This window comes from Bombus terrestris, chromosome 11 (genome assembly GCF_910591885.1).
Source record: "Bombus terrestris chromosome 11, iyBomTerr1.2, whole genome shotgun sequence".
Taxonomy (NCBI): Eukaryota; Metazoa; Arthropoda; class Insecta; order Hymenoptera; family Apidae; genus Bombus; species Bombus terrestris.
Genome location: NC_063279.1, coordinates 13,278,517 through 13,306,346, shown reverse-complemented (window position 1 = coordinate 13,306,346; position 27,830 = coordinate 13,278,517). Strand labels below are relative to the sequence as shown.

The window sequence follows — 27,830 nt, the reverse complement described above, 5'->3', positions numbered from 1 at the left end:
GCGAGTAGGTAGGTATGGTCGATTAATTTACGATCATTACCGTCACTTGGTAGCTGAGTGGAAACTATTTAACAGCGACATCGGGTTTAATTTCTGTCCCCGGTAATCCTGCATTCACGTTAATCCAAGCTTCAGGATGCTGTCCGAACTACGTCGTAATGGGGACACAAGACTAATGTGCCGTTAATTCGGAAATAATTAGCGACCAGTCTTCGTGGGGCAGCTTCACCTGTCTGACACCAGATTGTGACTCCCCTTTAACGTGGCCTAATTTGAACGTGAAACACGAGATAGTTTTCCCGACCAGGCGATTAAAAGTTCGTCTTTCGGACCACGCCTGCCTCCGAACTTTATTGCTTGGTAATTTTATATTTGCCTCGTTGAAGCTTCTGTTTAATTAATTGATCACAGAGACCTGGTCGGATTTTAAACCGTTAATTATTATTTCTACGATTTTGAAACGTTCATGTTCGAAGTAGAGTTCACTGAGAACAGTTTGATTATCTTGTCGATTGTCTTCGTCTTGGGGAGAAAGATTTATATTTTCTAAGCCTTAATCGAAGTAATCAGTGTCGAATTTCAAACTTGGCAACTTCCAAATTTATTTTCGATCTGTCTTCATTAACAAATTTCCAGCTTTAACATTAAATTATAGAATGCACGTGATGCAGGAGTGGAAGTTAAGATTGAAGAAAACTCAAAGAGCCATCGAAGTTAAATAGGAAAGGAGGTAGTTCAGTAAGATACAATAATAAAGAGGGAAGGGGAGAGCGTGGGGGATGCTCGTGGAAAATGCACAGAAGAAAACAGTGCTGTACTTAAGTTAATAATGTGGCTTGAAATAGGCCGGAAGCGTAACAGCTTTCCTGAAAATTAGCTTCACTTAAATTCTTTGTACGACTGTACGTTGCTGGCTCTTCCTTGTGAAACGAGGGGCTCAAAGTAAAGCGTAAGTAACTTTTATATGTGCTCACTTCCTTATAAACCGCTAATGAGTTGGCGTCAAGGCTGCTAATTGCTGGAAACGAGAGAAAATGTTGTCCAAAGAGTCTTCCACTCCTTTTAAATAATCTGCAAAGACTTCACCAGTTTTTCCTTGTAAAACGCGTCGTTTCCCCTTGATGAATGACTTCTGTTGACACACGCACACATTTATTAACTTCAAGTACCTACAAAATGGCTGAAATAAAGTAACATATTTAGAAAATAAAACGGATATGTTCGAAAATTAATTGGTTTAACTCCGGGTAAAATTTTCTTCATGCAAAAGCGTAACAATACCCGTCATTTCTCATAAAAATAAAACAAAAGAAAGGAAGAAAATATTCCGCAAAGAACAAATACTCACAAATCAATTATCACAATTACCTGCAACAATCTCCTCCACTCTCCTGGAAAATCCTCTTCTTCTCTTCCTCCATATTCCGCACTGATTGAATCAAAATCAGGTTATCGCAGTATGTCAAGCAGGATTCTTCCAATTCAGTGGTCGGTCGTAACAGAAATCGAGGCGCATTATCGTCGCGCGAAGGACCTATTACCGGCCTCATTACTTTTCCATCCTCGTGTTCCTCTTTATACCCGGTTATCCTCCTTTCAACCGCGGTCCAGCAATACTAATATCCAAGCCAAGTGTTTTCGGAAGCATAGCTGGATCAGCAGTATCATTTCGCTCGAGGGTTATTGGCGAGAGCCAATACTAGTCTCGTTCTTCGTTGGACAATTTTACAATGAGAAGAGAACTGCTCATAGGCCACGACTTTACAAGCTTTTGTAAAAGTGGGATTTTCTATAAGCGTGAGACGTACGTATGCTTTCGACTAGATATATAGAATACAGTATCCATATTTCTATAAGCGTGAAATGTGTACGTATGTAGAAAATTATGTTTTTAAATAGTCGATTGTTACTTTATCGGCTATTTATTTTATATGAAATTGTTATAATTTTTCAGTTTCGTTTCATCGCGTGCTTTTGTCCATCGCATCTCACTGTTCGATGAGTAGCGTATGAATTCAATGTACTCGCTGAGAAAGACGAAAGAAGAACAAAAATGGTGCCATTAAATATACACGTAGGACAGCGAAAATTAAACGCGAATCTTTCATAAAATTTGAAAAAAGTTGGTTTATCCTGAGAAATCAGCCGATTTTGTAGGAAATCTCATCTCAAGCTGCTCGTAGCTTATGGGAAGCCGCCATTATCGAACAATGCGACTCGATACCAATCGTTTTACCCTCTGTTAGAGGTCCAGATGCTTCAATAGGAACTAGTATTGTACGATTGGACAATCCTGCTATGGGACGATCAATTTTGATAATAGACCCGCAGTCGGAATATTCCGCAGGAGACCGATTTTCCGAAAAATTGACGCGGGTCAGATAATGTGACCCGTCGACTGCTTTCAGTGGCCCGATCGAAACGACACGCGGCAAAAATCTGAAAATTTCTAGATAAAAGTAATGGTCGAGCGAATGGAACGATTTTTATTTCGCTGCAATTTATGGGCACGTGGTATAGCTATTTTCAATGGTGATACGTTGTTTGTGTTGATAGCAGTGGATATAGTGACTCAGTATTTGAACATTTAGTATAGAAAACATACGCTGACACGATAAAATACGGAACAATCATAATAACGAGGATACTAAAAACGAAATTTAGAGTTTTAAATATAATATTATTTCTTGTTCTTCTATTATTGAGGTAATTTCAATCTCATTGACTGAAAAGATTATTTTGCAGTACATTATTATTTTGTTTCAGACAGAACTTATCTTCATTTTGATTTATAACCATGGTATTAATTTGTCCTCTTCTTTTTTAAATTAAGGTTCCTCATTTTTTCAATTCAGAATGAAGGTAAAACGTAAGCTAACAAAATTAAAAAAATCATCAACCGCAAGATCAATTCCAAGTTGCCACTGCCACGAACAGAGATGGACGTTCCTCAGCAAACTTAGGCCAGTGTAATTATCGTTAATTGATCAATCCGCTAAAAATGTGGGGTCCGCGAATTTTTTAGGCGAGTCTGTTCACCCTCTAGGGAAGATTCCCTTCGGAAATTCCGAACGAAGGGAATCGGATATGCGGTTGGTAGTTTTGATCGAAGGGTTAGCTTCTTCCCTCTTGTTCCCCTTATATTTCCCGATCCTTGAGAAGCAACTGTTAATCTCCTGCAGTGCTTTGCCCTCCAGATTGATGCCTTTTAATTTGTCCTCCTGTTAAATTAAAATCGACTTAGTCTTTTCCGTCTATCAGCGATGGCCTCAAACACGTTGCAAACAGATGGAAACATTGACAAATTACAAACGTTACAACTCGTAATACATTTAAATGTTTTAATATATTTAGATATTATCACTAATCTCTTGAGAATGACAATAGATGTACAATATATACTTTACAAGATATGGTAGTAGTGGTTAATGAAGGTCGAGAATTAAGATAATTAATTATACTAAAAAGAATCTATTCCCGTCTGTGCTTATTAAATGGTTAAGACATATTTTTTAATTATGAATTAAAATATTCGTGTTTTTAATATAAATATTTATGATGTATCAATAGAATTCTAGGAACCATTTATGAGAAAATGTGTTTCTCTTTTTAAACCTTAAGTAATATGAAACATTTTCAAAATCAATTGTGTATCTTGGACGTGAATATTGTGTCATGATCGGTAATGAAGATTCTACCGTAACATATTGAACTTGATCCCATCACTATCAACCACTCTCCCTTCGTTGTGTCTCTTCTCGTTTCTTCTCTCAGTTTCTGACTCATAGTCCCCTTTTCTCGGGCATGGCTACATAATTTGCGTTCTGATTTGCCAACAGAAAAACACTCTCTTTATCTAGTGGGATGCACGCAATCCGTGTTCAATGCGCTTTGATCCAGCCTGATTTTGATTCTCCTGACAGGTGGTGTGTCTCCTCCATTCGCGTGATGAGTCTCGTTTCACTTTATCACCCTTCATCGTGGAACGCAGACGAACCATAGAGTAGTTACTATTATTCGTACAACGCTTTTATGTCGGCTGCTTTAGCGGTTACGGTGTTTTTAACGAGGAACAATAACCATGAGCAAAATAAGAGGATCGGGGAGCAATGGTTCCCGTTTAAAAGCGTCGCTTTTACAAAGGATTCCATTAAATCGAACGTTTAAAACGCTTAAGCAATTTTCCGTATTCCCTTTTGTCTTGAGTCGCGCATATAAATTAAGCATGAAATAAAACTTGCTATGTATATACAGCTGTTTATGAATATACAGATACTTTCGTCTATTCGTAGTAACAGTATGTGTATTTTATCAAAGTGTGAAAGTTCACGATAAACTAGTGCCTACTTGGGAAAAATATTTGTTACCTTTTTATAGATTCACCAGTCTATAAATCGAAGTTCATTACTTAAAGATGTAACAATAGTGTATTTCATTATTTACTATATATAGTATGACAGATATAGGTTTACTATGAATATAATTATCATAGTACGAGAAATGTATTTTTAAACCCCATATTATAGAAAGAAAAAAGAAAAATAGAAACCAAAGAATAAAAATTTCCTTATTTGTACTCTCACCATAATGTTTCTCGAAATTTTCAAATTTCCTAATATCCGTATTATATAAAGAAAAACGACCATCAAATTTCCTATACAGAAACAAAGATTGAAGTCGGAACTGCTGATTATGGGAGCAAATCAGGAGTCGAAGATACACGTGTATGAATAAGCTTAGGTTCGTAGCGACTCGTTTGAATGCGTCTGTCCAGCGTCCACCAAAAGGGCAATAGTTCTGTCGGTCTGGCAACGACAATAGCATGCATTAACCTTTGTGCAGTTGTAACTGCAGTTGCGAGATAGTGCCTCGCCCTTGTCGGGGGTGAGGAAAGGGTCGCCCCAGCAGACCAGAGTTCTCTTGGCATTTACAACCATTTCGCGTAATCTCAACGAATACATTCACTGGACAGTGGGCCGGTGTTAAGTGGACGAACCAATTATTGCGCTGTCTGGCCTTCGTCCGTCGTACGTCGAATGGCACGTCGATATTTTGCAATCAAATCGAATCTAACTTCGAAGATACGTTTTATTTAGATCGATTTTTACCAATATGCCAATTTACTTTTTATTACAAGGATAACGATTTAAAGATTTTTAATATATTTATCGATATCAAAATATGGCAACTTATCAATATAAATATTTTTGCTTATAATTTGATTTAACTTCATCGCTTACTGTTTTGTTTGTCTTATTAAGTCTCTGTTAACAGAGTTGCAGCATACGAATAAAGTGCTGTTTGCATGCGTCTCGTTAAGCATAAAACGATCATTGTCGCTTTAAGCTGTCGGTATATCACGACAAAGCGATATCTTAGGGTGGTAGGTTTGTTTCCTAGAATTATCACATCATTTTCACCGCCTGTACATCAAAAGCTTCCGCGTTACAAGCTGTAGGTCTCCCTGTTCCTTGGCTCGGCTCTCAGCCGGGTTGTCGACGTGATCTAAGGACGGAACGCAATTACCGACATAATCGCCGAGGTTTCTCCTTGAACACGCTGGTACCGAGGTTCCTGATTCTGATTTTTAGCGATCGCGAGACGATCGTCAAAGCGTACCCCTATTTACCCTCTTTGGTCCGTGATATTCCGGTTCATCGAATCTACTGGTTAATAGATAAGACGCATTTCTCTTACAGATACCCGCACCTCTCCAGAACTCAAATTCAAATTATTTGTCTCGTTTCTACATTTATTAACGTTTGACTCACAATGATAATCTAAATAGAAAAATGATTATCTAAATAGAAAATTCTATTTTTCGTGAATGTTCAACACAGGTGGACAACTTCTTGTATTATATGTAGCTATTAATATAGATATAGAGTTTTACTATATATCATAAAATTGTACAGTGTACTGAAGAAATTCGAAATCATTTTATATCGACATATAGGTATCAATGCATTTGCGTGAAAGTGTGCTTTTAGTTTTTTTTTAAATAATTTTTTTATTATATGAAAAAATTGCACTAGGTATAGTAAGTTTCTTAATTTAAAATATTTTTAATTCGTAATTTCCCTTTACGAATATTTGTTCTGGTATATTTAATGGATTTGAAACGGTTATGATTATACGGTTGATTTTTCTTTCCTGAAAATTTCAATCTTATTATAATTAACGGTTAAACTCGCGATTATAGTAAACGAGAATTTAATCTGTTTCTGGGAACAAGCGAAGAGAGAAGATTTTTGGAGAACCTCCTCTACCAAACCGCTGATGATTCGCAATTAACTTACATGGGAGCTGTTCAACGCTAATTAATAAGTACGTCAAGAGCTTATGGTTCTCCTTACGAATTAGGTTATTTTCAAGTTTCCGAGTTTCTGAAATTAACGATCACAAAATTCAATTTCTGACATATCGGTGAATGCCTATCGAACTTCAACCAACTATATTCAATCCTTAATGAATTTACATCTTGCTAAGGTAACTTATATCGTTCTCTACACTCTCCTAACCCAGTTCCGTAACATTCCTTATTTTGCGTGTATCGTAACATAATGATTTAACACACCTGTTGGATTATATTGTGGAAATTCGAATGTTTATGAGAAATTTATGAAGATATTTCTATAAGGAAGGTATAATATAAAATTAAATATAAATTATTCAGTATATCGATATATTTAAAAAACAAATTGAAAAGATGAATTTTTAACTCCGGTAAAGGTGTTAGAATGAAATTATCAATATATTCATTTTATTGATACAAGATACGTAATATTAGATCTGTTGTTTTAATGATTTTAGAAATAACAGGTATATTTATACATCTTCACCTAACACTTGTGCTTTTTTTTCTCCTTAATAAAAGTATAGTAAACTGTGTCATCTTCTAAAAATTCGCAGTATAGTGATCATTTATAGGGAATAATGTAAATGTTGGAAGCGGTAGTATTTACAAGCGTCGAATTTAGTATTTCGAAATTTAGAAGAATCGATGGTATGCAGGATGTGTGAGAAAAATATCGAGCCCTCAACGGGAGAATTCGCTCCCCATATGGAAACATTAAGTGCTGGCTCTTGTACAGGACTTGTTCGTTAGGTGACCGTGGTGCGATCCTGGGGTTGCTAAGCACATTATGCTAACCCTGTGACAGCAGACGATGCATTAGCCCCGGGATTCGGAGTTAAAGCGAAACGAAAAGTAATGTATGTAAGGCCGTTTGTCAAGATTCCGAAATAAATTGTTTTGCTTTGTTTAAACTTACTTGATAAAGGTTCCGGCTTAAACGCTGTCAGTGATTAATCCCCGTGTATACCGCGAAATTTCCGAATTTTTCACGTTACGAAATCCATTTTTTAATATTTATTAAACTCTGTTTAACCTGCTTGTATAACAGTAAAAGGAAAAAAAGGACTGAAATTTATTTGTTTGATAAATTAGGAATTTTTTAAATTTATTCAGGTAGTTGGCGAAGAGTGATTAAAAAATTTAGGAATTTATTTAATATGTTTCTTTAACTTATATAAACTGACTTTATATATGTATAAGTAAATAGATAAAGTACGATCAACAAATAAAGTATGTCATTGGTTTGTATAATTTTAATTATTAGAAAAGATTTATTATCATATAGAAAAAAAAACCCGATGAAATGGAACGAAGAAGAAGTGCAAGTGGAATAAAAAGATTGAAAGGACGTACGTCGATAGGATTACATCATGAAATAAATATAAGGGATGCAGATGTAACGTAGCAGAAAGTCTATCTGAGCTCGAGTCTATGATTATAGACAGGCTTCCTGATAAATTCATGAGATGCTCATTAAATCCCTTTATATTCTCTTTGCTAGTCCCTTTCTGTCATCGACTTATGGAACAATGCTTCGAGCGCTGATTCTATTCAATGGAATCAAATTGTCAGATAGAAACTTTACTTAATTACGTTTCAACTTCTATCACGATTTGCTTTTCATTATTATGATAATTACACGTTAAATGCAAGTGTAATTACAACATAATCTCTCGTAAATACGCAGTTTTTATGTTAATACGTAAATAAAGACACGATAAATTAAGGAATTAGAATTAACTCCTCTTCAATGGTAAACAGTTTTTGAAAATGAAAACAACCAAATTTATCGAAAGTGTGATTCAAAATTAAAAAATTTACTTTTATGTAACATTTTTCGAAATTTCATTTCATTAACGATTAATATATAAATACAAAAATGCGTAACAGATAGTTGTTGAAACGGTTAGAAACAAAAAAGAAAAATACGTAGAAGTTCGAGTATATTGAATCTGATCGACTATTCAGTCATATTCCAATAGTATTGAATTGCTAGTAAGAGAAAGTAAGCAATCAGGCTTTAAATTAACGCAACTCGCGACTGAAAGCATCGAATTTAACGCTCTAGATTTCGATAGTCAAACGTACCTTTGACATCAAGATCCCGTTAAATTGATCTGATCCACCATACATTAATTACGTGCTGGGTCCTGACAATTAAACGGTCCCAGAGTTCATTAACTAAATGGATCAACTCCAAGGCCCCATTCCGCGAACCGAATGATCCACAAACTCTATGGTTAAAATCATTTTATATCAGGCCTTTTATGTTAACCATTAAGTGCACGATCTTTCTCTTTATATCGTAATAACATTCTTTGAAATTACCAATTTATGTGTTAATCAGAGATCTTAAAGTACTATTTAAAATTTTTTTCGTATTCTTTTATTTCTAAAAAGATGCAAGGACGTTTTTCTATATAGGGAGTATCGTAATTAACATGGTGATAGCATAATAACACGACAACGTATTTTGAATCGTTCAAGCTATTTTTTTATGAGTTTCACGATATGAATCGACAATTGCAAAAGTTCTCGTTTTATATCTTGGAAAGATTGTACGTTTAGGTCTTAAGTAACGTTTCTTTTCTTATCAAAGTTAAATTACTCTAAACAAAAGTTTATCATTCTAAACCAAAAATGATAATGCAGATTGAATAAATAGAATAAATTTTTTCAATTATCTTCTATCACTATATAATGATGTGATGTAATGAATATGAATAAAGATCGTGTATTTAACGATAAGCTAATATCTCTGTAACAAACAGGATCTAGAATCGACGATTCAATGCCGGAGACACGAGCTGATGACAATCACCTCTGAATAAATCGCGCGGTCGAAGGTAGTAGAAGAGAGTTTTCAGAGTCACGCGTCGCGGAAGGCTGGTGAGGATTCCGGAATGGTTTACGGGAGGATCGATTGGGAGGAGGAACGATAGAGAGAAGGTAAGACAAACTTTCGCCCGGCTTGGGGTGCACGTTTCTTCCTTCCCCCATGCTTCGCCCGCTTTGTTCGCTCAGAACCGATCCACCTTCAGCGCCGTAGTCGTCGTCTGGGCGCGTTTCGCAGTTGAGCGGCGCGCCGCTCTAAGGAAACTGATATTGCCGGCAATATCCAGTTGTTTGCATTGATTCGGGCTGTCTGAGAATCCCGAAGAGCTATTTCTATCTCTGGCTCGGTCTATGCCTGCTTTCGAGGCTTCGCCAGCGAAAATTCAGCCCTTTCTCTACGCGCCTATTCCAACTTTTTCTTCTTCTTTCCTTTTCAAGCACGTAGATTATTGGAAGAACGACCGACAAAAATTTTCGCAATTCCAAACTCGTTTTTGTTCAACGTGTCTTTGTCTTGTCCTGTTTCTTCTTGTAGTTGTTGACGTTCTAACGTAGTGCGCGGTGGCCTAGAAATTGAAATTTCATGGCCGATTCTGAAGTTCAAAATCAATTTGTTTCTTCCATTGATTATATTTTCAAACTTACTTTATTGTAAATTTGTTACTTTATTTGCATCTTGTCATTGCACCAATCACATAAAGCAATTAAATAAGTTATACGTTTTTTTTAGTCATTGTATGTAATGTTAATTTGGTTTTCGATTAAAAGCAGAGAATAATAGATGATATCATATCGTAAAGATCGTAACCGTGACGTTGGAGAGCGAGGGATCTTAACTTTCCACCGAACGGCACTCGATAATTCATGGTAAGAAGGCTTAAGTCGTGCATCCACGCGAGAGTACGAGAGTGGCGCCGGGACGCGTTCAGACGCTGTCGTCTAACAGGTGCCGATGGATATATCATCCGAATGGTGGGGTAGTTTGCATTGGGATACCCCTTGTCGTTCCTATAGGATGGTGACGTCAGCCGGTGATAGATCGTCTGAATTTTAGGCACCCTGCTACGTTCCTACCACGTTCCTAGATGCGCAACCAGCTTCCATGAATATTTTTTCCTACCATAAAACTAGTTACACCTTTCCTATAATATAAAATTAATACTCTTTCACTCTTTCTCACTCTTTCTCTTTATAATCGGTTGTAACGTAATTTAAAATATTCTATTTCTCTTTATACGTAATAAAAAAAAAAAAAAACTATTTGTTGGAAATAATTATAGGAAATTCGAAGGTAGAAGACTGCACAGAATGCGCATCAAATGCAAAAATATATAAAATATACAAAATAGAATAGTCGTGGTAATATTTAATAAATACATTAATATTTAGGTTTATTTAAAAATATTTATGAAATATTAAATTACATAAATATCACAGTTTAGGAATAATTAATTCCAATATTCAATATTTCAATATTGAAGTAGCGAAATAATTGGTAAAAGTTGCTTAAACATGATATTCGAAGATGCAAATGAAATAACTCATTGCTATTCTATTGACATTATATTCATTTACATGCACCGTTTTGGTCGCACTTCGGTATATTCGAAGCTTGGCTTTGCAAGAGTCACAACTGATGTCCATTTAAATCAAATTGCGTGTCGCTCGATGCGTTTGTTTACACGTGCTCAGTTTCCTTTGGATCTTTATGTAAACTAGTCTCGAATGACGGTTGAGTCCGCTAGGAATAATTTCTCGTTCAACTGGGAAACGATAAATTTCGACTAGGTTAGTGCAAAGGGGTCCACACTGCTGATGTCCTGCAAGTCAGGAAACACGGTTATTTACGAAGCTCTGTTGCAACAGCAACAGACAGTGTATCGTGGCCGTTTCCCCTCAATTGGGTTAAGCCTAAACCCCGGTTCGCATGATGGTCAGGTTCAGACTTCTCGTGTTCTGAGCGCATCACGGGCTTACGTTTCCTTTGACTATGTATCAGTTTTGCCTGCATTTCCGTTCGGACGATACACAGCTCCTGGACGTTGTTTCCGTAAGAAGTCTGCCAGATCGATTGTGAGAAAGTAGCTGTTTTTTTAACCGTAATTGAATGACAACGAAATTAATGCGTACGTATCTGGACAACGCACATTGCTCAATTGTTGCAACAACGAGATAAATAAAAATTTACAGTTTTTTAGCGACCTTATGAGTTATAATATTGTTGCAGGAAAAGAGCTATAATTGGTTTGTTGATCGAGTTGGAGTTCGATTGGTTGTTTGGAGAAATTACATTAGAGTAGATATTAGACAGGAAAAGGCATACCAACATTTTATATATGAACAAAAGTTCGAACTTCAGCGTTAGATTTTAACGTTCTTTCGTACACTTGGTGCAAAATAAATTGGTTCGTTAAAATTCTGTTATATAAATATAATGGTGTCGAGGCGTATGTTTCCATTGAACGTGTAAAATACAATAAATTACGCCTATAAATAACAGGTCCACGCGAGAAACTATACCGCACAGTGTTGCGTAGAAACATAAATTCACTCGGTCCGATCCGCAAAGTGCTGAAATTTACGGTGAAAGATTTATTAAATCGTTGCCGGAAAGATGAAATATCGTTTATTAATTTATTACTGTATAAAATAATTAAAAAAGAAAATAGAAATATGACGCAGATAAATCATCTTCCGTCAATGTTATTCGTATTCCTCGCTTGTCTTTTTAATACATCTCTCCATGTAGTACCATTCTGTAGAATAAAACACGATAATATCTATAATAATTTTTATCTGATTCAATGTTAATGATGGTTGCTACGTTCTTTCGAATGTTCTATTGATTTGACAAAGTTGACTAACATTATGAGAATTGTGTCAGATTTATGAAAGAAATTCAAATGTTACTATTAGAGGACGATTGTATGTCATCGCGGTGAATAAAAAATAAGAAAAGTTTGATTGATTACAAGATGAAGAGTATTCAAGGGTTGGTTTCATCACGTTTGAGAATGGTTACACGTCATTAACCACCCTTTTAGTGGATTTCATAGTATATAAGCTGAGGGTCATAATAAATGGCGCCAACTGGATGTCTGGCGTGTCAAATTTGTGATTGATCTGGTCTGCTTCAATCCACTATGTTTCTTTTAAAAATTTCACTAGAATTATTACATATTGCTGTGTCACTATATTCAAGAAAATGAAATTTTCGAAATTCTATTTTGTTTTTAATACGTTACGTAACACATTCTTATTTATGAAACTTAGGACAGAATAGAATTTTGTATGAAAACTAGCAGTTTAAATAATAAGAATCGATTTTATTATATCAATATTATTTTTAAACCTTCAAATGCTAAGCATGACGTTAAAAATTAAATACTTGACTATTAAAGATTATTCGTTTCTTCAAATGGAAATGAAATTAATAAAACATAAAATGGTATAAAATAATTGAATTAATTCCGCGAAATCCATGATCAACTTAATTTCTTACGATATTCATCCATAAATCATTAATTACGTACAAATCTCGATACTCCTCAAACAATACAAATGATTCTAATTATAATTCCAATATTATAAATATAATGCCAATCCAAAGTTTTAAACGAAAATATAAAATAAACATACAATTTGTAATTTATATTCGTCATTGTCGTTTTCCGATGAAAATTTACAACGTTCGGATCGTACTGAATAAATTACGAAAGAAAAAGGGTATTTCTACTGGAAAAACCGTATCTGCAACGAATTTCAGCAGGAACTAACGTATGGTCGTCACACAATCGACGGTTGGTTAACGCACGTGATCCATCTTGAATAATTAAGCAGTGTGGCCGCGTTGATAAAAGTATTCCATTATGCGAGTTGTCCGCCATTCCACGTTGAATCTCTTCCATGGTAATGGCAGTTCCTCGTTACGAGGTTTATTTCAAATGCACTGATCGATCTGCGGTGCTTCAAATACTATAGTAAAGTCTTATAGTGCCACTGGATTAACCATATGTAATTTAACACGTAATTAAGAATATACTGTAGCAAAATAAATAATCTGAAAATTTTATGATCTCCATAATTTTACTTTCGTTTAATGCTTTTGTGGTTAATCATTGAAGTTTGGTATTCCTACTTGATATAATATATAATATATAAAGGCGAAAACGACTAATTTCACTTTCTGCTAATTTCTCAATTACATTGCCAAGATAATATAATATATATAATATAATATAATATCCAATTTTCATGATTGACTTCCATAAGTTTATTTACAACAAGGTAATGACACAAATGCCAATGCGAATTAAAAAAATAACGATAATTTAATTTTAAAAGCAAACGAATAAAATAATTTCAAAACTAGTAGTCCGCTTATAGCTATCACAGCTCTATTGCCGATTATCTGAAAATCTTTTAAGGATGCTTCGCATTGGATATGCTCACGAGCATAAAATTCGTGGAAGATGTACGACATTGGCAGATATATGGCGGAAAAGCAGGTAGGAAGGAAGCAAAGGGGGTGAACGAACGATGGAACAGCCCTCGACGAGAGCAAACTAATGATATCCATCGATATTAAAGTCGAATGACGCGATGCCACTTACGCAAGATCATCTGCATTTAAATGAAATCCCATAGGTTACGCCTAGACTTCGCTCTTCCGACCATTTTCCGCGTTTACCAAAATGCGTGAAATCAATCTCTGGAACGTCGCGATCCTTCCCTTCTACCGGAAATCTTCCTATCACGCGATCCTGCTATTTAGTAAAATAGTTTCTAATAGGTTAAACGCTGCGTTAAGATTCCTTCGCGTGTTGCGTGACGAATCAGAATAGTGACTGATTGTCAGTTGTTTAGAAATAAAATATTTGGAAATTACAGTCATTTAAGAATATTTGAAGATTAAAAAACATAATACAGCGTTACTATATCTTGAAATTTGACGACCGATCAATAAAAAATCACATTACTCCACCGAAAATGGATTGTCTCTTTAACATTCAATAACTGAAATTGATATCTATATCTAGAAAAGCGAACATCAGTGCATTTTTACTACCTGAACCGAAGCTTAACCTACAAAAGCGAGAATTTTAATACCGGAAGTTATTACCAGCGTCCGTCCAAGTATTTAGTCGAACATTATGAACGGTTTTATTACGATAGGATTACCTTTTTTTTCCTTCTCCCGCCCAGTGAAATGACACTCGAGGAGAAAAGAGTCCGTGATTTAGAACTAAGTGAAGTCTTTATGAGAATTTTTAGCATCGAGTGGCCTAGCTTAATGATCACTGGCAGATTAAACGCTAGTTGGCTAACGGTTTTGGTCGATAAAATTGGTCTGCAAAGGGTCAAGAAGGGAGAGGTACCTTTTCTCTATCGATTCTCGTTGCTGCTGCCAGTTCAGCTTGCCTTCTAGAGAACTTTATCAATGGCCAATTCCTAACTCTCCTTCCTTCTTTTCTTCCCTACCGTATTTTAATACGAGCCGGGAACAACCAGCCAGGAAAACAATGGTACTTCAACCAACGTACTTCGGAACTTTGTTTTTAAACATATACTCTCTCCCTCTTTTCTCTGTCTCTCCCTTTGTCTCTTAAAGTATTTGAATGTAAGTAAGTGAATGTTGGAGACTTTTGCAGTTTCGTTTTTGACGAATGTTAAGGGCCACTTCATACATATATAATATAATTTTTGTTGAACATTTTGCAGTAGATATTTAATTATGTGAGTTGCTGGTAACAGGTTCGTTAAATCGGTTGTTGAATTCAATTATTATTACAAACGCTTTATTGGAAAACAAGAGTATTTGCAAACCCTGTTTGTAACCATACTATATAAGTATGGTATATCCAATCGCGTTTTCTCAACAAATTTCTCAGATTCGAGAAAAACACGAAAGAATCGTTATTGATGTGCAATATTACATTAAATTGTTGCCTTTCAGTCAAACAAAAGAGATCGTCATAGAAAAGTTTGATAATTGCAACAAAGAATACATATAATCCCAATATCTTTTCTTTTTTCTTTAAATTCCTCTCACTATAAATCTTTCATTTCTAATCTACAAAAATTTCATTTTCGATCTATAAAAAGACACCACCGTTTTATTTTGAACAGTCGTTTGATTAGAAAGAATTACGCGACGATCGTTCGATCGGTTGGATTAGTAGAACGAGATAAACGCGTCGCCGTGTAGAACAATTACGTAAACGAAATGACAGGAGGGTGGAAACATCCAGGGCCAGAAACATCCTGCCTTCTTACGTTCGTTGGTTTCAGTGTCATTCATACGATCTTAACGTCATTTAACTCGACAAGGTCCTTACGGTGAAACCGCGCGTTTTCTTTACACTCGGCCTTCTTCATGTTGCTCCTCGACGCGACGACTTGGTCGCTTTGCTCTATGAATGAGGCGCGCACCGAGAATTCATCCCTATTTGCGTTTAGGAGCCACTCCGCAGTGAACGCGAGCAGCAAATTAGACTCTCGCAGAATATTTTTCGTTTGGAACGACTAAGATATCTAAGGAGAATTAGATCTGTAAGATTCTGATTAGACATTTTTACGATAAAATTTCTACAAAAATTTTAATTCTCAAATGCATGATTCGTTCAAATGTAAATTAACTTTGAAATTGGCAATTCATGTACCATAAAACAACATAGAAAAATTATTTTCTGAAGATATTTCATCTCTTTGTGTTTTTTTAGAAATTTGTTGCTATACATGATGGATTATAATTGTCGTAATTGCAATTAAGTTCTACTGTTTTAATTGTGATGATATGAATAAAATGAACATATGAATAAAAATATGCAGTCTAGTAATCACTATACATAATTGGACTGAAATTGCCACTATAAGCATAAGAGTAGTATTTTCTATGAATATGGATCGTAGAGAGAGAGAGAGAGAGAGAGAGAGAGGGGGGGGGGGGGAGAAAGAGAGAGAGTGTTCTTCACAAATGCGTATGAGTGGTAGCCGTCAGGCTATTGAAAAATGAAAGAAAAAATACAGACGAGTATGCATTTCAGCCTAGTGCTATCTTCGATATGAAACCCATGGCAGAGCGAATGTACCCTTTCTACGAAAGCGTAATGACGGAAACTTGTTACGGGATGTGCATGTAATGAGACTTCTATTGACTTGTTACTATGCATGTAATGGATCAAAGCGGTATTCATCCAAAAACTGAATGCCAGAATGTTGTATGATTTGCTTTGTTCAAGCGTGCATAGATCATTTCTGTTTATTTAACTGTTAACACGAGCATATTAATTACAATCTATTATTTATATAATCTACTAGCTTCGTGGTTATATTTGGATAAATTTTGCTTAGAACAAAAGCATTTTAAAATAACGAGACTTTTAAATTATTTTATTTATTTATTTTTTAGAAACTACATCTGACGAAATTGCCAGGGTAGATATTTTAACATTTATTAGCTAAAATATTTAAACCAATACAGAATGAAATAAAAATTCTTTTATCTGATAGGTAAATAATGAAAAAAATCTAGGAAAAATCGTTTGTTTATTGAGAACCAGAATTCATCTCTCGGTCAAGACGGCCATTTGGTGTGCAAATATAATTAATCGGACTGCAATAATCATAAGAAACTGTCAAAATTCTAAGCCTTTCGATATTACCGGTAAGACCGTTAATTGGTATAAAACACCTTCAAGTTAGGAGGTTCCTTATGGTTATTGCTCCATCAGGTAGAAAATGAGAAAGTCGTATTTTTCTTATGCTCAACGGTTATTTCCAGCCGTAAGCGACCGACGCTGGGGCGACCAATACCCAGCAATAACTTTCATCTGTGACAGCACCGTCATCAAACTTCACTAGTTTGTCATCCTTATTCTCTATGTTTACAAAGTTGTTGAAATAAAGTGTAAATTGTAACCTGTTAACTCAGTGTTATAATCAATTCAACTACCTCTATTATCCTAAACGAAATAGGGGATCGATCATTTCGTGGCGTCGATTGTATAATCATAACGAGAATTTATGACGCGCTTCCTCGCGATCACGTCTCTCAGCGAACGATCGTACAGTGTTATATTTTCGATTCAAACAAAATTAAATTGTCGAATAACAATATTTGTTAGTCTCTAATTTAAGATAAGAGATGAACAATTCGTAAGTAACTTTCGATGAGAAGGCTTGTAAATCGACTGTACAATAACGATAGGAACCGTGAACATGCCAGACGGGAAACACGTTGGGAGCTGCATTAGAATCTCTTCCCCGTCTTTGCGTTCGTCTAGGACAACCGTAGCTTCCAATTATCTCGCGACACTACCCCTTTATTGCGCGCTCCCTCGTCGTTCATCCATGCGGTTCTCGTCGTTCCTAAACGAGCCGTCGTACTTGATAAAAGGATGTCAACCGCCGCTTTTAAGCGCCGTCATTGTACTTCTTAGCGAGTTAAGAAGGTAATTTATCATTTTGATCGTCGCAAAAATATCGATAATTTTCGCAAGCATGGTACTTGTTGTAATATTTAATGGATAAAATACATTTCTTTAATTAAAATTTACGACAATATAAATTTGCAAAAACATCTGCGGTCCACTTGTCGCTCTAACAATCGACATAGGTATTATCAAACATTAGAAGACGATTTAAATATTATTTCCATACATTAACAATTAAAAGTTTGCCTAATTTATCATTTCAACCCTTCGTCTCTAAATTCTTCTATTTCCACCGTTCCACGAAATATCGTCACCTACGGAGCCAGTAATGATCTTAAAAATTCGCGGGTCATCCTAACGAAGTACGACGTAAGTGCAATTCGCTTTAGGTGACCGATCGTGCTCAGAATCGAAACATCGTGTTCGTCTAGCTGCCTCCGGATTTTCAGCCGCCTCCAGGTTCGATGACATCGAACAGAGCCGACGATTCACCTTTTTCGATCCCACTCTACCATGACTAATCTAGGTTTCCGTAACGCCTGGCAAAAGACGGTCCGGTAACTGTCGCAGCTTCTTTTGGCTGCCGATCACGTCTTGACCGCACCTTGTCCCATCGAATTCACCCTCAGAGGTTGCTGGTCAACGTACCGTGAAGCAGCTTGATTGTCCATATTGTCCAGTCGCGTTAAGTTATGGAGATTCCTAATGCTAACCAGGTCGTTCTTAACGCGTCGCCGCTCTATCAAAGGATTCAGCTTTATTCGAGTATACAGTTAAATATGAAGATTAGGAAAGAAGAATGTTATATACAGTACAAATGTGCAGGCTATACAAAGTATTAGCATATGCTCTTATTTTTTAATGAAGCGTTTTTTTTTTTTTTATCAAACAGACATTTCATTTGTAAAGTATGAAATTTTTAGAAAAAATAGAAAACCCGAGCATAGACGTGTATAGAAATAAGCGGACAGGCGAAATTCGCGGGAAGAAGTACTAATCTAGCTGACTGTACATAAACGATGTACAGAGGAGGCCCTACGTGGCGGTACGTAATATTCAAGCCAAGTGCTCGTGACTACGTTCCGCTTTTATGTACGAGCTAGACGGGGTGCTAAGCTTGTCCACCGCCACCCTCTACAGTCGCCGCAACCACTTGAATTAATCGTGGCGCGTTGCGAAAATAATTATTGCTCGTCGCTTGCCTCGCGTGCGAGCCACGATAATTAACGTTTACACGTCGCGCTCTTAAGCGTTTAAGCTGCGTTTCTTTTCTCGTGTTGCGAGTTACCAACCTCGTCGAAGCGTGATTTCGTTCTTTCTTTCCTTCGCCACGTTTCGAAACGTTTATTACTTTTTTTCTCTATTTCTTTTGTGTTTTACTTCGTTATTTTCTCCATTCTCGACGGAATTTTCTATGTGAGTGTAGAGAAGATTGTATATGTATTGTATGCAGTGATTGTTGCAGATATTGATTAATGAATACATACACTGGCTGGAAAACTTACATCGGTTGGAAAAAGTCTCGTTTCGTTGCGAAATTAATTAAATGCCTTTCAGGAGGTTCCAAATCATTGTAAGTATCGTTAGACAGTGCTATCGTTAGTAGTTTATATATTGTTTATTGCGTTTTTTACTGTTTTTCAGGTATGTTTTATTGTCTCATAAAGCAGCAAGGCATCGTTGCTTCTGGTTTAACAGGATTAAGTTAAGGATGATTATTCAGAATTTTGAGTGGCCGTCCGTTTATGAGTCGTACAAGCCCTATCCCTTCTTTAGAAAATTCCAAATTACATGTCCTCCTCGAGCTTAATGACTCCGAGGACAAAGAAAGACCCCAGCCGGGAAGGCACGATGGACAGACGAAACACAACGGCTGGTAGGGAGAATCAGCAACGTAGGACAGTTCATCAGACATCGTACCGTGCAGGTGAAATACTTCACTCTCAATAAGATCTTACCACCGCCGTGTTCATAATATCACACTTTACTTTTATACAACAAGTGCAATTACAGTGCTAGATTACTCTAATACTCAATCCATTAAACCTCCTTCACCTTGAGCGTTAAGTCATTCGAGGTACGGCATATCGACCAATCGGTTTGACCTGACCGGTTGCTCTTTAGTCGAGAATTCGCAATAATGATTGAATTGAAAATTAAAGATGAATTAGAGATTCTGTATGGATGTCACCCAGTAAGAAAATGGTACATTTTGCTCATTCCTAACGTCTAAACCTTTTCTTCTTTTATGATTATTAATTTTATATTTCCTTGTTAATTTAACCTTTTAGTTGCTTCTATAATATCATTATTTCAAATAAAAACGGAAATCCTGTATGCTCTTAACACAATTCCAACCTCATGCGAAGCAAAAGGAAAAAGCACAAAGGAAAGATGAGAGAAACCATACTTCTTACGTTTATTTGAACCTTCCTACTTCTAATAATTCCTCTGACCACTAACTTTTTCTTCTTAATTTAAACCTATTACTTCTCCTATCACACTATTATCCCAATTAAAAATTCCAACCTTTTTCAGAATAAAAAGCAAAAGCCCTTTCAACAATGAAGGAGAAACTATGTTTCTTACGTTCATTTATCCTTTTTACCTCTACTTTTTATTATCACTAATTTTTCATCTCCTCTTTAATTTATACCCTGTTAAATTAACTCTTATTATATTATTATTATTACAATTAAAAATTAAAATTTTGTCTGTTCTTAATACAATCCCATCTGTCTGAAAGTAAGAAAGAAGAAGCCACGGAGAAAGAAAAAAATTCAAGAAAATGAAGATAAACCGTGTTTCTTACGTTTATCTAACGCGTAAAAATTTGAAATCCGTGCGCGAACCAGCACGTTGCCACGTTGAACAGAGTTTCCTTTATCGTGGCTGAATATTCATACAGCTAAATGGGATTTTTCTTCGCACGGAAGAAGCGAGAAAGAAGTTTCCCGTGCGGGCGTTCTCTCGCGTGTACGTAAAACAGCTATCAGTTTAATTTCTTAGCAAGAACAAGCCGGATAATCGCGCGGCAGTCTGCAAGTAGAATTAACCCGTCAAGCGTCAGTCGTTGGTAAGGTAACGCGGTCAGATAAGGGGATAGAAAAATGTTTTGCTATTTCTGTCTTGGCACCTTGAAACCGATTTCGCGTCTGCTTCATGGTAAACGTGCGCTTAGTGGAAAATGCAACACGTAACTTGATAATTCCCGTCTTGAAACTCGATTTGAGGTTGATACTTGCACTTGTGCAAACGATCACTTATTATTTACGTGCACACGAGAAGCTGCTATCAAGAAGAGAAACGATCCTCGTTTAGATACGCAGCCAGAGTCATGGTAAAATTATTGCAACGATTGAACGTCTTGCGAGTGTCGGAGTCGAGTTACGTTTGATGTTATACGTTGAAGATTGAGAATCTAATTATGAAATTGTAATACTGTTCGTTCAAAAGAATTTTCCTTTTTTAATATTTCTTCGTGCCCCTAATTAAGTAAGATTAATGGATGTAGCATGGTTGCGTATTAAAATTTCGATAAAGAACGTGGTTTGGAGAGGGCTCGTTTTGTTCACACGTCGGAATCACATACCAGATATTAGTTTCTACGAAGCACGACACGACAGAACTATTCTCATTGCAAACCAACGCTAGTAATGTTCTCAGTCACGTATCTGTATACTTTGGCTACGTACGTGAGTACAGGCTCGTTCACAAATTGTTACAACTTTCATCATTTACGTACTAAAACATTCTAACCATCACGATACGTTATAATTAAATCATGGATATATTTATGCAACTCTATATTTTTTTTTCAAATATAATTAAGAAAACGGAATCTAGAGAATGCTTTTATCAAGCAAATATTATAACGAATACTATACTTTGGACATTCTATATGTTTTAAGGTACTATGCGCGTTCTGTACATTTTTGCAACTTTAAACGTTTCGTACATGTGTAAAAATCTGCAGTCTAATTATAACAGACGCAGCATTATTTCTGCTTGCATGTAAAAGTTTGCTCGAACTAAATTTCTGACTAATTGTAAGTCAGAGGAAAAGCTGCGTTTTATAAAACATTCGTATATCACTCATGAAAAAGACTGTAGCACCTTACGGAAGCGCAAGATGGTCGGGGGTTGGTTTAAGGCGCGGTAAGGCGGGTCGAGTTAAGGTTAGGCAGGGGATGTTTCCTCGCAATTACGCGAAGCTACATCCTCCCGTTGCTTTATAGACCGTCGGTTACTGGAACCGCCGCCCATCCTCCTGGATTCCTCGGTTGCTTACGATCCGACAAATATCCTTAAGGACTATCCGAATCGTATGTTCTCGCCTCTACGTACGATTAAAGCGGATACTAATGATACATGGAATGAAAATTTTTCTTGCTTCGTAATTGCTCTGTAACGAACTTTATAACCATTAAGTGATAAAATATATTAATTATGTTTTTACGATGAATTTCTATCAATCAATAAAAGATTAATTAAGAAAAGGCATTGAAAATTCATTGATAATACAAACGTGTCTTATTCTTTCATTGAGATAATGTCGAACTTCATATATCTGCTGTGCTTATTCATCAGAGTTAGTTTCATTGTTGCTTATACTGATCTTTAAAAAACTTGTTCGAAAGACAAGAAAATAATATAAAGAAAAGAATATAATTATTATTCATTATTCTAAAATAGTATAAAAAGTATCCTAGGAGCTTCGTAATGACTTCAATAAAAAAATACTCCGTATTGCTATCAAGAAACGTTTGAACGGGCCGACGACGAAACAGAGATTCCTAGTTGTGTAGCATATTACCAGTCACCAACGAATTCGTGTCACGTAACCTGATATTCGCGGCGCAGAATGCGCGATTAATTGATAATTCTAACCGGTTTACGAAGCTCGCGGTGACGTCGCTCGTTCGCGAATTACATTACAACCGCGTCACGCGTTCCGGAGTTTTCACGCTCGTGTCGTGTCCCCCTTTCAACCCATCCGGCGAAAGAGAGACGATTTAATACGAATACACAATGCCGTTGTTACGGATCCCTGCCAACTTACAAACCGACCAATCTTTTCGAACACGCGACGACTTGCTCCCGCGACTGATTGTATTTCACGCGTCGTTTCCCTTTCTCATTTCTTCTTCCTCTTCCCTCTAGCTACACTCACCCCTCGCATTTTTCTAACTGCACCCCTTAACAAAGGGATCTCGTAACTGTTGAGCAAATTAACCCCTTGACATTCGCGTAAAAATTGATGAGTTTTTCTGTTTTCAGAGTGCAATTGTTTCTTTCTATAGCAATAACATAACTCAAAAATCACGATCTTTTCTTCCAATTCATACGTACAATCTAATAATTGAAAGGAGAATTTCTTAATTATTGATGAAGAATTCGCTGCAGTGCTATACACATACTTTTCATACATTATCTTTCATTGTCGTATACTGATTTTTATGCGTTTATGGGAAGATGCAAAAATGCACTACATGCATATAACATACAGAAATACGAAAATAAACCTACTAAACAGTGTCAGTTGATAAGTAAAACGATTGTCTATCAAGATTCTATTTTTTAACTGCATCCACAAAAATATGAATTTGCGGAAATACACAAGTTTAATCGTCAGGATTGCTTACTGTAGGATTAGAACGAATAAATCACTGTAAAAACTCAGCAATTACACCACGTGAGCGCGTAAGGGGTTGGCATACACCCCTCTCTATTGGTGATCGACTTCTACTCCCCGCGGATGGACGCTGGCAGCTTCTGTCGCGCCATTCTGTTCTCATATCTCTCGGCTATCATTCCGTGCGATTAAACAGAGACCCCAGGAGAGTTGAAAGTTTCGGAGGGGAGGGGAATTGCTGAGAAACAGGTTCGTCCCGTGACGCTCAAATTGACAGGGTGGTACGGACAATAGTTCAAGACTCATGGTTCGTCGAACGCTAATATAAATGCAAATCGACTGTTACACACTTCTGAATGTCTCGTAAAACAAACTGGACTGGCGTGGAGGTCACTTCGGGCCAAAGAGAGGAAGAGAGAGAGAGAGAGAGAGAGAAAGGGTGAAATGGAAGGGATTGCAATGAAGGGATGGGTTAATGATCGGTTTCGTCAACGCGATCCTGACAATCTGTCGAAGGTAGTGTTTGCTGAGCACTGATGGCGTCGTGTAACGATAAAATGGTCATTGAGAATTAGCATTACTGGACGCGGCTACAGTTTGAAAGCATTGGTGTTTTTTAGCAACATCAAATGCGGAATCAATGCCGAATGTTGTAGCTTTATGCGTTGCACGGTTGTTTGCATGAACGAGATTGCTGTTTGCGATTCTTTCGTTGACCTTGGGTTTTATTAACGTGTTTGTTGCCTTTCAATGGCTGGAATAACTATCTATGGCATGTTTATGGACTACTAAAAAATCAACTTTTTTAATTATTGAGAGGGATTTTAGATGTGGTTATGATTACAAGTTCTATGAATAGGTGGTATGTAAATTCTGAGGTTATATGGTTGGAATGGTTGAAAAAAGCTTATATATAAACGGAAGACAGACAAATCAGTGATTTCAGAGTAACTTGTATACAGTTGCTTTAATGAAATTCGAATTTCAATAGAGGTTATAATCTGTCTATTTTCAATAAAGATTATCATTCCATCTCATTCAGAATGCTTCCATTGCATATCATATCACACAAACAAGTCTCCATTCACCAGAAATTCTAAACTACAATCCTGCACGTTTCACTGTCGCTTCAAACCACCAAAAATGATCCCCAAAGACAGTTCCTGCAACACTTTCATCGATTCCTAAGAATATTGAAAAATTCACCATTGTCGAAGTCGTCAGTTTCCAAGGGACGATGTAACAGGTTTCGAAAGAGCACTAAAAAAAAAAAGAAAAGAAAAAAGATGACACTATGAATCTGGCCGTAGTACGAAGAAGATGAGTCGGCGTCTGCCGAAAACGAAACGAGATGGAGAAGTCTGAAACGGCTGCTCGCGAGTCACACGCAAAAGGGATGGTCGTGGGAACGAGGATGAAGGCGGAGGAAACTCAGAGGGCTAGAAAAGAGCACCAGTTCTTAGAATTGTCTCTCACAATAAGAGGCTTGTCGGACTAAAAAGAAAAGTTTACCGGTTAGGGGTGAAATTGTACGGACCATGCGTCCGTGCAAGAATTTCTCTCGTCTCCTTTGGCATCCCCCCTTCCCCTCCTCCCCTCTTCAACCCTCGTCCACGTTCGCCATACCTTAGTTTGTATAAACAAGCGGATTTCAAGCTTAAGCGAGATACGTCGAAAAGGGGAATGCTCGTTTTTCGAGGAATTCGAAGGAACTACGTTCGTGAGTGGCGCGCGGATTCTCGAAAGTTAACAAAAAAAAAGTGGAAGACGGAGCGGAGCATCTTATTGCCGTTTCCGGGTCCGAGACTCGCCAAACAATCCCCGGGGAAACTCTATTTCCATAGATTGGACGGTAGACCTGTTCATGCCAGCATCGAATATTTCTTTCTCTCTTTACGGATATCCAGTTTCTTCTATTTCCCGTTCGAAATGAAAGATGATTCGTTTGTATATATTAGATGTTTCAATAAATTTTAATTTTCTCTAATATCTTAAAGAATTCTATATATATGTCGGAGATGAAAAAACACCGGAACCTTTCCTTTGGAACTTTGGGACCCCTTTGGGAACCCTTAGTACTGTAATCTAGATTCCACCATAGCCGTTTAAGAAATTGTTGTAATTCGATCTGACTATATTTATTTGAGATTTATGATAGTGAGCTCGGGCTCGAGGCGACAACCAGTCGCCGAACGTAGCCGCGGTCAAGGGATGAACGTTTTGTCTAACAAAGGCATGAAGTAACTTTATGGCTCTCCTTAAAAGAAATACTTGGGACGGTGCACGACAGTAAACATTTCAATGATTTCTGTCCCGTGGCTCGCCAACACGCAGATTTTGTCTTTCAGGTAAGATGATTACCAGATGTCAACGCATCTTCACATTATATGTTTAACTGGCCGAGGACCCGTTATAAATCTTAAGTTTCAGTTATATAAAGTCCTTCAAACAGACAAATATTCTTTGTCCCAACTACGAGAAGATAAGAGAAATCTATCCTTCCACGAACGACACTTCCCGCTAGCAATTTTCCCTCAAGGGCTGTTAGCATCTTTTTCTAACCACTGATATGGAGATTGACCAATTAGCAGCAACGCCAATTTCCCTCATCTTCCGAACGAAGGCTTTCCTCGACGAATCCGAGGATCTCATGTCCTTAGACACACACCATATAGTTTTTCCTCGGTGGCATCATCGGGACGGAGAGTCTTTCTCTCGTACGATCTCATCGACGAAAAGAGTAACATCTTTACGATCAGTGAATATTTCACGTTTTGTTAACAAAGAGGCAGACTTGGACTTTGTGAGAACGTACATGTATCATCCCGTCGACCGCGGATCGTTATTGAGCCTAGGATCATTGTCATTAGCTTCTCGAGTATCTAATTATCACGATTACTTGTCAAATTCTATCATAATTATATGTGCACTACTAAATATCACCTCTATTGCATAATGATAACGTCTAATGCAAATAGGGATTCATTTCACGCCCTTAACCCTAACTCTAATCTTAACGTCAACCCGACATATACATACTGTCGTTCAAATACACCTGAACATTTGTTTATGTAGGTGACAGGATGTATTAGGTTGTCCAAAAAGTTTCTTTCGTTTTATAAGGAAATAATAGACGCGCAATGTTTTTGTTTTATATTAGTTTATTCAATTATGCACGAACATAATAATAGAAATATGACGAAATGGATCATACCTAATTCAAGAAAATAATATAAAATAGAAATTGTTGTTTATCTATTATCACCTTATGAAACGAAAGAAACTTTTCGGACAACCTAATAATTCAATCACAAAATTGCAGATAAAGAGAATCAAATGATTGTATTCTTTCTGATTATCATAACTATATATTATACAAGAATAATGTAAATAACAGTACATTTGAATTTAAAAATTTCTCCTCTATAAAATTAAGGAACGTGAGTTATTACATTTGTCACTTGAGACTATCAATTTAATTCTTCAAATAATACTTTGAAACTTATCTGTACGCAACTTTTCTTTCAAATACAGTTATCTACTCTTTTAGTTGAAGTAACTGTCTCTGTTCTTCATTCATTATTCTCATTTCAAATAAAACATAGCCAAATCTGACCCAGTTACTGAAATAACTCTACTTTACCTAATTCTCAGCAAATACTCTTATAAGTAAAGGTTCATGGTCGTTTCTATAATTGGCGAGAGATAAAGACCGTTCGCTGGAAGATAGTCATATAACTTTATGCTACGATCTTAATGAAACAGACTGCAAGTGGAAGAAAAAGAGGCACTATATTCGACTGTTTGCAGAACGAGAAGATTCAGAACTCCACGGAAGAAATCGTTAGCAGGAAACTTAGAAGGGAAACTTAGAAGACATGTTGGTCAAATAAAGCGGAACTTTCGCGGACCGTTAAGTCTGTTACGTGGTGCCTGCTTCCTAACGATGTTCCCGGGATTCTTTAGGAAGCAATAACGAGATATAGTTACTCCGCTCAATCTTATCTGTATCAAACGTCTCGAACGTCTCGAACGTTTCCTTGTTGCACGCTTCTTTCCTAACTTTTACCCTTCGTGCTTTTCTGAACAATAGACACTTACGGAACATATCATTTTTCGATATTGTCTTTATCTCGACTTCTGTCTATCCTACGAGAAACAATCAGAAAATCATGAGTAAAGAATTTTACAAAACCAATTATAAAATCTTTTTATGAATGCATTACGTGTGTTGCACGAAAAATTTTGAAATCTCTTATTCTAATCAGCTACAACTTCATTTATAAACAATATTGTTTACTAAATGATATTGATGAATAGTGTCGAAGGAAAGCGATATACCTGTTACCAACGTGTGATCGCGCTAAGGAGAAACTTGTTAATATAGACTCGTTAAGATAAGACATGTTCGTCAGCCGTCAAAATAAAATGAATAATATAAATGAATAATTAATAATGTTAGATCGTCGGAAAATTTTCTTTCGTTTTATAAGGAAATGATTGATGCACAACATTTTCCGTTTTATATTATTTTATCGAATTACGTATGATCCATTTTGTTCTATCA

General features: G+C 36.5%; 1 long non-coding RNA gene across 2 annotated transcripts in view; it reads left to right on the top strand.

Annotated features, from left to right (window-relative positions):
* The window catches only part of LOC110119680, an 86,902-nt gene extending 64,859 nt beyond the window's left edge, over nucleotides 1-22,043 (top strand). Inside the window, exons 3-7 of one of the 2 annotated variants that reach the window (XR_007225639.1) lie at nucleotides 9,130-9,307; nucleotides 19,094-19,201; nucleotides 19,273-19,555; nucleotides 19,642-19,833; nucleotides 19,920-22,043. This is a non-coding gene — a long non-coding RNA (uncharacterized LOC110119680). Of the gene's footprint in view, nucleotides 1-9,129; nucleotides 9,308-19,093; nucleotides 19,202-19,272; nucleotides 19,834-19,919 lie in introns of both variants that reach the window. The other variant, XR_007225638.1, reaches the window with a different exon arrangement.
* The last annotated feature ends 5,787 nt before the right edge of the window (nucleotides 22,044-27,830 follow it).